The sequence below is a fragment of the Leptonychotes weddellii genome, chromosome 10 (assembly GCF_054177405.1).
Source record: "Leptonychotes weddellii isolate Sample4059 chromosome 10, ASM5417740v2, whole genome shotgun sequence".
NCBI classification, from domain to species: domain Eukaryota; kingdom Metazoa; phylum Chordata; class Mammalia; order Carnivora; family Phocidae; genus Leptonychotes; species Leptonychotes weddellii.
The window spans coordinates 77,101,362-77,117,397 of record NC_138378.1 but is presented as its reverse complement, the minus strand read 5'-3'; the positions used below and the strand labels follow the sequence as shown (position 1 = coordinate 77,117,397).

General features: G+C 35.0%; 1 non-coding gene across 1 annotated transcript; it reads right to left on the bottom strand.

The window, feature by feature from the left end:
- Window positions 1–2,938: 2,938 nt before the first annotated feature.
- Window positions 2,939–3,129, bottom strand: LOC115944827 (U2 spliceosomal RNA). Its single transcript, XR_004079326.1, has one exon. It is a non-coding gene; the product is annotated as a U2 spliceosomal RNA (small nuclear RNA).
- Between the last annotated feature and the right edge of the window lie 12,907 nt (window positions 3,130–16,036).

The window sequence follows — 16,036 nt, the reverse complement described above, 5'->3', positions numbered from 1 at the left end:
GGGTCTGGAACCACAGGAAGAGAGATTTTTCAAGATTGAAAGTAATCAAGTGGAGCCCATATTTCCTTGTCACATTAGGTTACTGAAGAAACTAGAAATTTATCCAGAATTTTGAAGGAAAAAAATGAGATTCAAGAATTCTATATGTAAGGTAAGGTGCCATTTTGTAGTAAGGCAATAGAAAACATTTTTATTTATATACATATTCAGGAAAAATACCACATATCTATCTTCTATGAAAAAAAAAACTTACTTAAGAATACAATCCAATTAACAAGTAGATAAAACAAGAAAGTTCACAAATAGGGGAGTCATGTTATAAAAGAAACTGGTAACTGTTAAATGTAATATGGACACAGAACTACGTCTAATTTATTGCAATTATTGTTCTGAAGCTGACTGCTTTCTTAGTTACATTTAAAAAATATAAAAATGATAATGATAAAACTAACGTAAAAATGTCAAATCATTTTGGCAAAAATTGAAGGGAGGAATTTAGGAGAAGTATGAGGTAAACATATACCAGTTCTTTATCTTTCATAGGGATATCTTAATAATACTCTTTTTAAAGGTATATTTTATTGAGGTATAATTTACAATAAAATGCACACATTTTAAGTGTATGGGCCAATGAGTTTTGACAAATGTATACAACCTCATAACGACTACTACAGTCAAGATACAGAACATTTTAATTGCCTTAGAAGTTTCACTCGTGCCCTTACCCAGTTAATCTCTGTCCTCCACCCCTGCCCCTGATCTTAGAAAACCATTAATTTGTTTTCTATTTCTCTAGCTTAGTCTTTCTAGAGTTTAATATAAACAGAATCATGTAATATGTACTCTTTTGTACCTGGCTTCTTTTCATTAGTATAATATAATAAGCCTTAAAATCAAGTATTGTAAGTCCTTCAACTTTGGTCTTCTTTCAAAATCATTTTGACTATCCTAGTTCCTTTGATTTTCCATATAAATTTTAGAATTAACTTGTCAACTTCTGTTTAAAAAACTACTGGAATTTTGATTGAGCTTGCTGCTGAATCTATAGATTGATTTGGGCAGAATATACATCTTAATGATCCTGAATCTTCCAAAACGTGAATATGATCTTTTCCTTCATTTACTTGAATTTAATTGTTTTTCTCCCAGCAGTGTTTTATATAGTTTAATTTTATCTCTAAATGATCCATATTTTTGATGCTATTGTAGTTAATACTATTAAACTATTGTAAATAGTTTAATTGCAAGTTGAGGAAGTTCCCTTCTATTTTAGTTTACTGAGAGCATTTATCATGAATGGGTGTTGAATTTTGTCAAATGCTTTTACTCTGTCTAGTGATATGATCACGTGATTTTTCTTTTTCAGCCTGTTGATACGATGGATTATGTTAATTGATTTTTTTTAAAGATTTTTTTTTTTATTTGAGAGAGAGAGAGAGAGCACAAGAGGGGAGGGTCAGAGGGAGAAGCAGACTCCCCGCTGAACAGGGAGCCCAATGCGGGACTTGATCCTGGGACTCCAGGATCATGACCTGAGCCAAAAGGAGTCACTTAACCAACTGAGCCACCCAGGAGCCCCCTTAATTGATTTTTGAATGTTGAACCAATCTTGCATACTTGGGATAAATTCCACTTGGTCATGGTATATAATTCTTTTTTATACATTGTTGGATTAGAGTTGCTAATATTTTGTTGAAGATTTTTGCATCTATGTTCATGATATTGGTCTGTAGTTTTCTTTCTTTTAATGTCTTTGCTCAGTTTTGGTATTAGGGTAATGCTAGCCTCATGGAATTATTTCTGAATTATTGCCCCTGCTTCTATCCTCTGAGAGGGATTGTAGAGAATTGGTAGCCTTAGATGTTTGGTAGAATTCAACAGTGACCCTATCTGGGCCTGGTGCTTTCTGTTTTGGAAGATTATTAAATATCAATTCAATTTCATTAATAGATATAGGCCTATTCAGATTGTCTATTTCTTCTTTTGTGAATTTTGGCAAATTATGTTAGTCAAGGAATTGGTCCATTTCATCTAGGTTTCCAAATTTTGGGGCATATAGCTGTTCGCATTATTTCTTTATTATCCTTTTAATATCCATGGGATCTGTAGTTAGGCCCTTTCTTTCATTTGTGATATTAGAAATTTGTGTCCTCTCTCTTTTTTTATCAGCTAGATTGGAGAGAGGTTTATTAATTTTATTGATCTTTTCGAAGAATCATCTTTTGGTTACCTTGACTTTCTCTATTAATTTCCTGTTTTAAATTTTATTGACTTCTGCTCTAGTTCTTGATATTTCTTTTCCTTCTTCTGCTTATTTTTTATTTAATTTGCTTGTCTTTTTCAAGTTTCCTGAAACAGAAACTTAGATGATTGATTTTAAATCTTTCTTCTTTCCAAATGTATGCACTTAATGATATAAACATCCCTCTAAGCACAGCTTTCATTGTATCTCACAAATTTTGATAAAAGTTCTATTTTCATTTTCATTCAGTTCAAAATATTTTAGATTTTACTTGAGATTTCTTCTTTGACTCATGTGTTATTTAGAAGTGTGTTGTTTAATTTTCACGTACTTTGGGATTTTCCAGTTATCTGTTACTGGTTTCCAGTTTAATTCCATTGTGGTCTGAAAGCTGATACTGTATGATTTCTATTCTTTTAAATTGGTTAAGGTGTGTCTTATGGCCCATAACGTGGTATATCTTGGAGAATATTTCATGTAAGCTTGAGAAGAATGTGTATTCTGTTATTGTTGGATGAAGTAGGGTATAGGTTTTTCACAGATTTAAAAAAATCTTTGATTCCTGGTTTGTGGAGAATTTTTAATCATGAATGACAGTTGCATTATGTCAAATGTTTTTCCTTACAGATTGAATGTTTTCCTTTAATTTTTTACTTTACTTTTATTTTTATTTTATTTATTTATTTTTTAATAAGGTGGGGGTGCACCATTCCTAGAGGTACTGCAATACCAGGTTGGTGCACAGGGTGGACAGAGCAAACTCCTATTCCATCTCCCTGCTCCAAAAACCCATTTAATATATTGTCCTTGGACAGAGAACATATCAGATATTAAACTGATAAGAACAGATGCTGCACTCAATCCTAGCCAAAAGGCTGAGAAGTGATCACCTTTGTTTTTAACATGGTGAGATGTATTGATTGGATTTTTGAGTGTTAAACCAACCTTGCATTCCTGGGAAATGCTTCACTTTGTCATGATTTATATATGTATTACTGGTTTCAATTTGCTAGGATTTTGTTAAGAATTTTTTTATATTCATGAAGGACATTGGTCTGCTGTTTTCTCTTCTTCCAATGTCTTATTATAGTTCAATATTATGATAATACTGACTTCCCCCTCTATTTTATGAAAGAGTTTATATCAGATTAGTGTTATTTATTTTTAAATAGAAAAAGAAATAACAGAAATAGAAATAAATAGAATTTATGAGTGAAGTCATCTGAGTCTTCAGTTTTATTTGTGGTACTATTTTTTCATCACAAATTCAAATTTTGAAATTTTATTCATTGTGTAAATAAATTTATGCATTTTCTGTAATTTATCAAACTTACCATCATAAACTAATTCCTAATATTATTTTATTACCTTTTGGCATATATAGAATCTAAATGAACTCTCTGTCTTTTATTCCTAATATTGGTCATTTGCATCGTCCTTTTTTTCTTGATAAATTTAGCTAGAGATTTCTAATTAAAAACATTCTTTTTAAAGAACCAACTTCTGTTTTTATTAATTTTCTCTCGTGTGCTCTCATGTGTTTGTTTCCTATTTTTTTTTTCTACTCTTGCCTTTCTTTTTTTTTTTTTTTCCTACTGACTTTAGGCTTATATTTCTCTTCTTTTTGTAACTTCTTAGTTGTTAATTATGTTATTAATTTTGGGCCTTTCTTCTTTTCTAACATAGTTAGTGATATGAATTTACCTCTAACTACTGCTGTAGTTATATCCCACAATTTTCATTTTCCTCAACATACTTTCTAATTTTATGTGTTATTTCTTCTTTGATTTATTTGTTATTTAGAAATGTCTTGTTTAATTTCAAAACACTTGGGAGCTGCCCAAATATCTTTCTTCTATTGATTTTCAGTTTAACTATTTTCAGATACTCTGTAAGATTTCAGTGTTTTTCCAATTTATTGAGATTTGAAAAAAATGGCTCAACATATGATCTATCTGGTAACTATTCCATATGCTCTTGAAAAGAATATGTTTCTACTGTTGATGTGTGTATGTTCTCAGGATAAGAAATTAGGTCATGTTGCTTGATATTGTTATTTGACTTTTCTATATGCTTACTGATTTTCTGTCTACTTGTTCTTTCTTTTTCTTAATTGAAAAATAATTGAGTATAATTGGCAAATATAATTGTATGTATTTAAAGTGTATAATGTGATGATGTGATATATATATACACTGTGAAATGATTACCCAGATCAAGATAATTTACACATCCATCAACTCACAGAGTTAACTATTTATGTATGTGGTAAGAATGCATAAGATCTACTCTCAGCAACTTTCAAGTATACAGTACCATTATTATTAATGATAGTCACCATGTTGTACATTAAGTCCTCAGAACTTATCTTCTTATAACTGAAAATTTGTACCCTTTGACCAACATCACCCCATTTTCTCCACCCCCAGCCCCTAGAAACTACTATTCCATTCTATTCCTATAAAATTGTCTTTTTTTTTTTTAACATTCCAATATAAGTGATACCATACAGTATTTGTCTTTCTCTGTCTGACTTTACTTCACATAATGGCTTCAGGTTCATGCATGTTGTCACAAATAGCAGGATTTTTTTTAAGGGCCGAATAATATTCCATCATGTGAGATATATACATATATATACATTATATAGTACATGTATACTATATATGTTATATATGTGTTATATTTATAACATTTTCATTATCCATTCATCCATTAAAGGACACTTAGATTGTTTCCATATCTTGGCTATTTGTGAATAATGCTGCAATGAACATGGGTGTGCAAATATCTCTTTGAGACAATAGTATCAATTCTTTTAGATAAATACCCAGAAATGGGATTACTGGATTATATGGTAGTTCTATTTTTAATTTTTTGAGGAATCACCATACCATTTTCCACAATGGCTGTACATACTTACATTCTTACCAACAGTGTATAAGGATTCCCTTTTCTTCACATATTCACTAATATTTGTTATCTATTGTCTTTTTTATAATAGCCATGCCAACCTATATGAGGTGACATCTTACTGAGGTTTTGATTTGCATTTCCTTGATGATTAGTGACATTGAGCACCTCTTCACATACCTTTTGGCCATTTGTATGTCCACCATCTTTCTATTTACTTTCTATTTGTCCCATGTATTCATTTTTTTCTCCTTTGAATTACTTTTTTTGATTCTCTTTTGCCTCCACTATTGATTTATTAGCTTCTTTGTTTTATTTTCAGAGATTGCTCTAGTGTTTTTTATGTATCTCTTTAACTAATCTAAGTCTACCTTCAAATGGCATTGTACTACTTTATGGATTATGTATGACATATATATATACACACATATGTGTATGTATATATATATGTGTATATATATATCTTAAGTTTTCTTTAAATTATTGAACATATTCATAATAGCTATTTAAGTAGTATTTAAGTATTAAGGTGATAATTCCTTCACCTATACCATCTAGGTCTCTTTCTATTGAATGTTTTTTTTCCTGATTATGGGTCACATTTTTCTGCTTCTAGTCATCTCTAGAAATTTTAGATTGGAAGTTGGAAATTGTAAGTAATACATTCTTGAAATTCAAGATTTTGTTCTCTCTCTTTTTTTTTAAAGATTTTATTTATTTGACAGAGAGAGCGAGGGAGGAAACACAAGCAGGGGAAGTGGGAGAGGGAGAAGCAGGCTTCCCGTGGAGCAGGGAGCCCGATGCGGGGCTCGATCCCAGGACCCTGGGATCATGACCTGAACGAAGGCAGATGCTTAACGACTGAGCCACCCAGGCACCCCCAAGATTTTGTTCTCTTTTTTAAAGAGCATTGGGCTTTGTTGTGGTAAGCAGCAAAGTCACCAGTGATTTAGTTTGATCCTTTCAAGGCCTTTTTTAAAGCATTTTTCTGGTGGGCTTTTTGCCTATGATTTTGTCCTACTGTTAATGTGTGATTCTTCTTTGGATCTCTACTGAATGTACTACATGTTCAATAAGGACTCTTCCAGCCCTGTTTGACATCTTAGAATATTCACCTTCTGACTCACTGATTATTATTTTCCATTCTCATAGAGCTTTATTCTACACACAGTGATTTTAGTATTCATCAAAAACTCCTAAAAGGATTCCTATGCATATTTCTCAAGTTCTTCTTCTGAATAGTTTACTCCACCTGGGAATTCTTCCCCTCAATGCTTTAGCTTCCTCATAATCCCTGAACTCCAATCTCTGTTTCCTCAACTCAGTGAGATTGCCATACATAGCTTCTGAGCTACCTATTATCCAATATCTGGAAGCAGCTATTTTATGTATTTATCTAATTTCTGGTTGTTTAAGGTAGAAAAGTAAGCCCCATACCCATTAATCTATTATCACTGGAATTAGAAGGGTAAGTACTCTTTTATTTCTTGACTTGGATAATTATAGAAATGTAGACTTAAATAAGTTGCAGAAATTAGCTTTGTTGATTTTCCTGATGTTTACTGAAAATATTACCAAAGTACAGAAGTTATGACAAAGGAAATAACCACTGTTAATATTTTGTCATGTGTCTTTGCAACTTTTGTCTATACTTGGTGACACTTATAGGTATGGGTTCATCACTTTACCTTTGTAGTGGATGGTGAACCCTTGGTAATTGGACAAACAAACAAAAATAAGTAGTATAAATCTTGGAATGGAGTTAGTAATTTTATCATTATTTACAGATAATATGATTACCTATTTAGAAGACCCAAGAAGATAAACTAAAATGACTGGAAATAGTAATATTTTTCAAAATTAAAATTTTTATATGCCAATATTAACTACAATTGATTCTCGAATAACATGAGGTTTAGGGGCATCAACCCCCATGCAGTAGAAAATCCACATATAACTTTTGACTTTCCCAAAACTTAACTACTAATAGCCTACAATTGACTAGAAGCCTTAATGATAACATAATCAGTCAACTAACACATATTTTGCATTTATATGTTTTATATACTGATTCTTACAATAAAGTAAGCAAGAGAAAAGAAAATGTTATTAAGAAAATCATAAGGAAGAGAAAATACATTTACAGTACTGTATCCAAAAATCCAGACTAATGCAGTTCAAACCTATGTTGTTCAAGGATCAACTGTCAGTAGGAAGTATAATGGGAAAAAGATCTTTATTACAATAGCAACAAATATATGCAATGCCACATATATATGTAATTAGGTTTATGGAAATATATGGAAAAAAACTGTATGAAGAAAATTATAAAGCTCACTTGAAGTTTTTAAATAACTAGCAAGAATATTGTGTTCTCATTTAGGAATGTTAAATACTAGGAAGTTGTCCATTTCCCACATATTTAACTATAATTTGTAGTCTTCATCAAAATCCATATGGGATTTTTTAGAACTAGGCAGAATGTTTCTAAAAATTATTGAAAGAATAAAGTTTGATAAGATCCAGGGGATTTTGAAAAAAAGGAGAGTAACAAAATGGGAGTATCCTTACCAGATATTAAAATTTATAATAAAGTTAAAATAATCACAATCGTATGGAACTAGTGCAAGAATAGACAAAACAGATCAGTGGAGCAAAAAGACAAAGCCCAGAACAAATCCAAAAATATTCAAGAATGTATTGCAGAATAAGAGTGGCATTTTAAGTCAGTGGGGAATGGATGAATTTCTTCAATAAATACATTTGCATTTACTATATATAATATAGTTGGGGGCAGGGGATATATGAGGAATTAAAACATAATTTGTGTCAGAATAAACCCAGGTAGGTTAAAGGCTTAAATGTAAAATATGAAGCTTATTCAAACGGTGGGAAACAGACACTCATATATTCTTGGTGAACAGTAATTTGTATACCCCTTTGGAGAACTATTTGGCAATATCTTATATCAATATTTTAATAATAAAGAGATGTCCATATACTTTGGGCCTACAATTCCTTTTCTGTTAATTCATCTGGTAATTTATGTAGATACACTGGTCCAAGTGCACAAATAAATATCCTTGGACAAGAATATTAATGGCAGTATTATTTATGATAGTGTAACAGAACATTAGGATGGAACTCTTCTTGTCTCAGGACACCAAAGTGAATGTGCCATAGACCCCTTCCTTTCTGCAGCTTGATGGAGGAATTTGGCCAAGAATCTGTCCAATGGCTCTTGAACTGCTCAACCACAGCAAGGATGAAAACAAGGTCTGAGACTACAAGAGTGGGGTTTTAAGGAGAGAATTCTTTAGACAGCTGTTGCCTTTCTGGGTCTTCACCCCAACTTTGGGGGGCCAGTGGGGAAGACTGCTATTAAGACTAGGAAGGAGAATTTCAAGGAACTTCTTGGGGAGCTTCAAGAGACTTTTCCAGCAGTGGGAGAAAAGGAAGACCAGTGTCTGCCCCAGGTGTGGGGGTGCTACAGTGGCCTGGGGTCAGGGGCTGAGTCTCCTGAGAAATGCAGAAGTCAGAGAAAGCCTGCCTTGCAGCTTTGGTGTCAGAACCCTGCAGTTGCACCTGTGTTGGGATCAGGGATTTTTAGGACAAGGGATATATGAGTGTTTCTGAAGTCAGATATGTGCCAAAGACCAGCATAGGGTGTCCCTGGGTTTGGTTCAGTAGGGCTTCCCCAAGGGCCAAGGAGAACTTGGTAGAACAAGGCTGATCATGCCACAAAAGGAGTCCTAAACAACAATCAGGAACAGGTCAGGAGAACTGCAGGGAAGAGCAGCTTTCTAGAGAACCACCCACAACCACACAGAGCTCCCTAAGAGAAAGAAGCAGCCTGAGCCATCAGCCAGGGACAGAGAACTCAAAATCACCCAACCAATGACAACCACCACCTCATCCCTTTATCTTCCCTTGCTCATATACCCCTTCCCCCATCCTGACTCTCATGCGAAGTGAAATCACAACTAGCAGGGGGATGATGTAAGAAAGAGAGGCAGACAGACCCCACTTCTCCATGGCAGTCTTCCTACTGGTAGCTGGCCAGAGCTGGGGAAAGAAGATATGACACTAAGTCAAGTTCAGGAGTTTGGTCTATTACATGGGAATAAAGATTATCATTTCTGAATTGAGGTTGTGTTTTTGACTGAAAATGAGAACAGCTAGTGTTTTCAAACAAAGGCAAGAAGTATTGTCCTAAAGAAACACTTTTAAATGGATAATGGATTAAAAAAGTTTTATTTTGATTTTTATCATTAAGGGGGGTTCAACATACCAATTACAGCAGTAAAACACTGGGAAAACATAAAGGCTCACCTCCCCCCCAAAAAAAGGCTAGATAAATACACTGATACATTTGTATAGTAAATATTATGCTGCTGCAGGGAAATCTTTATGCACGGATAAGGAATGATCTCCAAATAATGTGTTCAGTAGGGATAGAGGTAAGGAATAGCCCACTTTATGTAGTATGCTACTCTATATGGGGATAAAAGAGTGGTGGGAATGTGAAGTATACACATGGTTTATGCTTGAGTATCCTTAGATTCCTAAGAAACTGGTCACAAAATTTGCCTCTGAAAAGACAAGTTAGAGACTGGGGAACAGGGAAGGGACATCTACTTTCTACTGTGTGCATTTGTTACTAAAATAAATTGTGGAGTTATGAAAGCACTAGCAAAAAACAAGTTATTATTCATTTATCAAAATACAATTTATAGTTTACTCTTACCATGGAATTATCATTACACAGAAACTATACAGAAAAACAGAATTGAAAGGCGTTTAAATCTTTACTCTCTTGAGTAAACACCAATGGGCCATAGTGACAGTGTGTGTGTGTGTGTGTGTGTGTGTGTGAGAGAGAAAGAGAGAGAGAGAGAGGGAGAGAAGTACATTTTTAATGAACCACAAAACATTAAAACAATTCTCTCCCCATCTCTGCCATTCTCTATGTCCTCCACATGTACAACAGCTGGTAGCTACAAAATTTGGCATTTATTCCACTCTTAAATACCCAATCAAAATTCATCTGGAAACCGAGAATGTATGGTTCAACCTCCCCATTCCTCTTCTGTGGCCATACATTTTGTATATGTAAAATATATATATACCCTTTTTTTTTGATCTTTCTGATTCTGCAGCTTTTTGTACCAAGTGTTTTAAAATACAACAGAAAATCGGGGATCTAAGCAAATAGGTACAAATATTCTTTGGCATGGAGGGCGGTGGGGAAGCTATCAAATATTTATATATTACCACTCTGACATTTATATAATGCTGGGTGGGGTGCACCTCTCTAACATAAAACTAAATATAAAGGGGACAATGATATATTTAATTACATTAAAAAACCTGGTACAGGGAATTTTTTGGCCATGTATCAAGACATTTCAAAGGTATAATTATTATAATGTGTTGTCAGTGAGGGACTAAAATGGACACCAGTGGAAGAGAACAGAGAACACAGAAACTGACTCACTCATATATAAAAGTTGATATGATAGAAAAGGCAATAACAGACCAGTGGCAAAAGGATGAACTATTGGATAAGCAGTCCTGGGATAGCAAGTTATCCATATGGAAAAGAATTTAGATCTTTACCTCACACCATATACAAAATAAACTCCTGGTCGATTAAAGAACTTAATATAAAAAGCAAAAGTTTTTAACTTTTAGAATAAAATATAGGAGACTATCTTTATGATCTTTGTATAGAGAAAGACAGATTCAAAACACAAACACACACACACACAGCCCAAACCTGGGAAAAAAAAGATTGATAATTGAACCTCCATTAAAGTTTAAGATACTTCTCAACAAAAACACCACACAAATTCCTAAACCAATCATAGACTATGAAGCAATCTGTAACATGTATAACTATAAAGGATCGCCACAGTTAGCTAAGAAAAATAAACAGAAGAATGGCCAAAGTATATAAAGATTTACAGAAGAGGGAACCCCAGTGGCCAATAAATGTGTGAAAAGACAACCAAACTGACCTGTCCTAGGAAAATATAAAAGTAAAACTGAGTTTTTTTACCCATAACACTGACAAAAATTAAAAGTTTGGTAGTACTATGAGTTGCAGTGGAAAAACAAAATCTGAGAGAGAGTAAAATGGTACCACTACTTATGAGAGCTGTTTGGTACCATCTAGAGAATCTGAAATTGTGCACACCAGAGACCCAGACAATCCCCCATTTCGTCATGTGCCTGGAAAGATTCTTGTACACGCACAGAAAGAGTCATTAAGTGTTCTTATAATGAAAATTTAGAAAAATAAAACCCTAAGTGCCCAACAACAGGAAAATGGATAAATTGCCATGTGTTCATAAAATAAAACACTATGCCTCCATTAAAATGAATAATATATAGATCTCTATCTCAGTATGAATATATTTCCAAACATAATATTGAGCAAAAGCCAATTATAGAACACCTACAGTATGATTCAATTCTTGTAAAGTTTCAAAACCTAATGTGCAAAACAAGAACATATACATCATTTATGGACACACACATAGTGTTGCTATTAAAACATGCATGGGAATAATAATATCCCCCCAAAACTGGGATAGTGATTAGATTTGGAGAGAGAGGAAGTAGAATGCAATTATGGAGAGAAACACAAAGTACATCAGTTGTAATGAAAATATTTTGTTTCTTTAAAAAAAATCTAAGGCAAATTGACAAATTGATATTTCATGTGAAAAAAATATATGGATATTATATTTCTATATGTCGTAAGGTAAACTGAAAAATATTCGCAAAAAATATATGACGAAGGGGGTTAATATTGTCTTTATATATGGAATACTTGACATTCAATAACAAAATTACACAATCACCCCTCTCAAAATCCAAATCTAGATAAACTAGGTAGGTAGGCAGTCTCAAAAGAAGGATACAATTTCCAATTGTATCCCACCTCCTAACTAATCGAAGAAACTCATATTGAAATTTGACACATCTTTTTTCTTTTTCTTTTCAGATGGGTAAAGATGAAAAAGAGTGATAAAATCAGCACTGGAGAGAGTGGAGACAGGCATGCTCCAATGAAATGAACAGGATTAAAATCCCCCTGTAACCACTGGTAGGACAATATTGCATAAATCAAAGATGTTTTAAGAACATGTATCATTTGACTCACCAATTCCATTTCCAGGAATTAATTTTAGGAGCAGCAGGGCAGGAATTAGACTATTCTAAAAAGGATTTATTGCAAGACAATTGAGAATATCAAAAACTGGGGACAACTTAAATGTCCTAAATTAGAAGCTTGAGTGAGTAGATTGTGATACAAAGACATAAAGTAATATAAAATTATGACATATATTTTTTCCATACTTTCATGCTATAGAAAGTTTAAAATTAACATTACAAATAGTGTTCCTGTTTATAATATTTATAAATTCATATATGGCTTTACAGATATATACACATATGTGTACACAAGCATATATATTTCCACAGAAAACAATCTAAAAAGAAAATACGTGGACAAGAGGCAAACAGTTGTATTATTTCAGATGTGTGATTTTTTCAAAATTTTTTCTAACATTTGTACTATACACATGTATTACTTGTGTATGAAAAGGAAACAAAGCTAGCCAAGGCAGGAGTATGTTCTTCCTCTGAATCCTGAGGGTCAAGATTGGAGAGGAAAAGAAAATTATCATTATTTGAAGATATTACTGTTTGCCTAAGAAAACCAAAGCAAAATATTAGAAATAGTAAGAGTGAACAGTGGCTTATTAAGAAATAGATATACAGATTTCATAAATAACCACCTAGGAAACATAATAAAAAATATCACCAACAGCAACAAAATCCGTAACATATTTAGGAATAGGCTTTCTAAGCACAGTGGGGACTACATGAAAACACACACACACACCCCATACTCATACACATACATACACATACTTCCCCACATATACCCTCTACGGATATAGCCATACCCAGAAAGAACTTTAAATGAGATTTTAATAAAAAGATAGACATATTATATTCTTTCTAAAAAATATTTTATTTATTTATTTGAGAGAGAGAGCATGAGCAGGGTGGGGAAAGGCAGAGGGAGAGGGAGAAGCAGGCTCCACACTGAGCAGAGAGCCCAACGTGAGGCTTGATCCCAGGACCCTGGGACCATGACCTGAGCCAAAGACAGACGCTTAACCACCTGAGCCACCCAGGTGCCCCAACATATTATATTCTTAAATGGGAAGTTTAATATTGTAAAGATATTTTGGAAGAACTGACATCAAAACATCTAGCACGTCCCAACCAAAATCTCAGTGTGATTTTGGGAAGTGGGACAATTGTCAGATTTACTATAAAAGTATCCCTAAAGAATAAACTCATGACAACATCAAAAAAGGAGAAAAAGGAAAAGTGACCTGTACTTTCAGGTGTTAGAATATACTTCAGAAATATAATAATCAAAATAATGTGGCTGGGGTTCAGAATAGAATAGAAAGCTCAGAAACCAACCCAATTAAATGTTAGAATTTAGTACATATGTAAAAGTTTTATTTCAAATTGGTAGGAAAATGATTCTTTTTTTAAAAAGCTGGTATTAGGACAATTGATGAAGCATCAGAGAAAAGTCCCTATCTCACAAGATAGATTAAAATAAGCTCCAGTTAGGGGTGCTTGGGTAACTCTGTCAGTTAAGCATCTGACTCTCGATTACAGCTCAGGTCATGATCTCAGGGTGAAGAGATCAAGCCTCGTGCCCGGCTCACGCTGGGTGTGGAGCCTGCTTAAAATTCTCTCTCTCCCTTTCCCTCTGTCTCCCCCCACGCCCACGCTCTCTCTCTCTCTCAAGTAAGTAAGTAAGTAAATAAATAAATAAATAAATAAACTATATTACTTAATTAAGAGTGAAGTTTGAAATCATAGATAACACAGAACAAGATCTAGGTGTTTAGCTCATCTCAGGATTAGAAGGCCTTTGTAAAAACACTCACAAGAGCAGAATGCACAAAGAGAGAGATAGATGGGTATAAGACATAGGAAAACTTTGGCTCAGTAACAGAACATACCACATTCACAGGTGGGCTCCCTGGGAAGCCAACTCTGAGGTGAAGAGTGTGGGAGGTTCATTAGCGGTGTTCTTGGGGGATATCACATGACAGACAGGGTCTGGCAGGGAGAAGCTGAGCCCTGTTGCATCTCAGTGAAGGCTGGGCTGACCTCACAGGGGGCTCTGAAGCTGAGATGGCCTTTCGGAGCTGTCCCACGTTGGGGGCCTTTGCATCCTTGGATATGGGCTCCTCCAGGAGTGGGGCATTTTAGTGGCTTAAAAATATGCCCATGCATTGTTGAACATTCATCCTTCCAAAAGGTGGAGCCTACTTCACCTCCTTTTGGATGAAGTCTGGACTTGGTCATTTCTAACAAACAGGACATGGCGGAAGTGAGGGCAAGTTTAGGTCATGACAGCCATCACAGCTTCTCTTCAGGTTTCCCTCTTGAAGGAAGGAAAGCTGCCATGTTGTGAGGACATGCAAGCAGGCCATGGAGAGGCCAAGACCTCCTGCCCACAGCCATTCTAGTGAGCCGCCTTTATAAGCCAGCCCTCCGGCCCCGGTCAAGTCTTCCAATGACTGCCGGCCTGGTCCACATATGGGCTGCAACCTCATCAGACACCTGGAGCCGGAACCACCCACTCAGTGGCTCCCAAATTACTAATACACAGAAACCGCAAGATCATAAATGTTGTTTTGAGCTCCTATGTTTTAGAGTAATTTATTTCCGAGCATCAATGATACCTGTGATCCCGGGCACGGTGGCTCTCTGCTGCAGCATTTCCCTGCAACTGGAGATAAGTCCTATGGTCCTAAAGGAGACCAGTGTGGCATGGCATGGTGTCCATTCTAACACACAGATAAACGATAAACTGGGTTAAAAAAGATGTGTGCAATCCTAATATCATTCCTGGTGCTCTCAATGGCATGGGTTTGCCAGGTCAGGGAGCAAGGGGGTAACTGGCTCTGCTGGGCTCTGACTTCATGGCCTGAGATAGTTATTTCATGTCAACTGGGATGCAGATTGAGACCAAAGGAACCACATTCAAACCAAACATGACCCCACTGGGCTTCTCGGAAGGTCTGGCGGCCATATTCAGGAACCTACCCACACTTTGCTTACACCCACACCCCTCTTCTCTTACTCCCATCACCCCTTTCCTCCCTACATCCCAGAATTCCTCCAACTCCAAATTCTTCCCCCTCTGTCATGCAGAGCACTTCAGCTCTTCTTGCTCTGTCTTATCTCAGGAGCAAACATACCCCAGTCCTTCCAGAAGCTCAGCAGAACGGAGAGCCTGTCAACCTCTTAGGACCTTCCAATCTCAGAGGGCAGTTGATTTCTGTTACATGTCTGACAAATGGCAGCCAGAGGGTCAATATCTTTCATACTAATATAATAGCTTCCCCTCGAACCTTTATTCATTTCTTTATTTTGATTTAAGATTATTCATTGAGGCATGCAGGGTAGGGGAAGGCTGACACAGAAAGTGAGGAAATAATGAGAAAACCTATTGTATATTATACTTTTTCTTTTTAGATTTTAAACATCTGTATGTATGAATCAGTTTCACCTGGCACCTAAAATCTAGTGTGAGTGCATTTAAACCATAGATGCAACAATAAACATTTATAGCACATCATTAAATTCAATATAACCCGAGCCCTTCCTAAGTGCTAATACCTCTCTAGAGCCAGTTACAGAGCGTGTCTTTTCTACACATTCAACATTAGATAGAACTTCTTGCTTGAATATTTATGTTGTGCCAGACATGAAGCTAAATGTTTCACATTGAGTGTGTCACTCCATCCTCTCAACGACCCTTTG